Raw genomic sequence first — 1776 nt, 5'->3', positions numbered from 1 at the left:
GAAGTCACAAAGCGCCGCATGGGATGAGTTACACATCCTGACACCGTAATGACAAATTCCCTCCCAAATTATTACGCAATACAATGCATTCTTGAGTTGTGTTTGCCACAAGATATCAACTAACCCACATCCCAATTGAATCGACAGACACCGTTGGCGACACCCTTGTGTTTGAAGACTTACTTCACTACCACTGCATTGGTCGTGCTATTTCGGTGCCTCTATATAATGCAGATCTGCTTAGCAATATGCTGTGGTACGCGCTACCGACGCGGATCCATTTGCCAAGCTGGCAAAGTGATTCATATGTTTGGTTTGGGCTCAACTTCTAACTTAATGCGTTGTCTTGAGAAAACTAATGCAAGAGTAGAGCGACCTCGGCAGCTATTGTGACTTCATGATAGAGTATAGACGCTACTAAATGGTGCTCAGTAGGCGTTTTCTTGCAAAATCGGATGCGCTTGTTGTCTAAAATTTCGAATGCTCTGTTGATACCATATCATCAATTGTTAATACCTCCAACTCCCCAACACGTTCAAATTCACATAACCCAACATGCCTGAGCAGATTTGTATCACTTAGTAAAGAAAAGACTCTGTACTAATCGACTTGTGAGTAGTCCATAAGTTTGCTCAGATCAAAGCTGATTCAATTTCATTAATATGAAAGCATCCAGCTATTCTTCCACCTATCTATTTGCAACAGTCAGGGAGAGATTCGCAGACAGCCCCTAATTTTGACAATTTTTTGACCTCATCTACATTAGGTGCTGTCTTATTTCAAATCCAATATATTTACTCGCTTCCTTACCCACCTTCCCTGATACACATCGATCATTCCATCCACAGGTCTATACTACCAACTGTCACCTATTCTGGCAAATATCGCGATAAAACTACTCTTCCTTACAGACACTTCTCAAGGAATCACCTCAACCCTCTTTAAATGATACAAGGAAAATTGTAAAGTAAGGAGGTACTCCTTAAAATGTGCAAATGTACCAAGAAGAGACATGCCATGATAGTGATCGTGTTATGGATAATTAAAAATAAGGCATCAATCTTAATTTGATAGATGGAAGAAGTCAGTTTTTTGCTAAACATCACCTAAAGCGTGAGTACTCCTTCCCTTGGGGTTAGGGTTGTGATAATTTCGCTTATAAGTTGCTGATTGTTATAATGTAATGCACCAATGAAATTGTCTTGCGATCAAGAAGGCAATAAATTTCCTAGAATCATTTGCTGCTGTCCTTGCGAATAATTACAGTAAATATTGCAGAAAAGACTCTCCTCTAAACTGCAAATAGTTTTTGTCTTTGTGGTGATTGTGCATTACAATAAAAGAGGAATGCTCAAAATTAGCAGTCGAAGTTCAATCCACTTCAAATGCGCGGTATTTGGGGTGGTGTACGAAGGTCAAGTTAATGTATCGTAAGGTAACGGTAAGGTAAGTTGTAAAATATCATCAACCAATAATCTGCAGATTGCTATTGTCATCCGAATTACAAGTAAACATTCGCTTTCCTGCATGCTAGATAACGGTTTCAATCGTTTCATTTCCCCAAATTGTAATTTTTTATATATTTTTAAATGTTGAGGTTTAAATTAAGAAAGGTAAACAAGCTTAAATCAAACAACAAAACTGTCCTACAGTTGGATCGCATTAGCTAACTTTTAGACTCAAATATTTTAATTGAGTTCAATTTTCAACGCGGTGCGTTGGCCTGAGCAAGCTAGTCCGGTAGCAGAGCGAGCCTATTTGTTGTTGTAATTTTAA

This window comes from Echinococcus granulosus, assembly GCF_000524195.1.
Source record: "Echinococcus granulosus chromosome Unknown EG_S00186, whole genome shotgun sequence".
NCBI classification, from domain to species: domain Eukaryota; kingdom Metazoa; phylum Platyhelminthes; class Cestoda; order Cyclophyllidea; family Taeniidae; genus Echinococcus; species Echinococcus granulosus.
Note: the sequence above shows the minus strand (reverse complement) of the source record.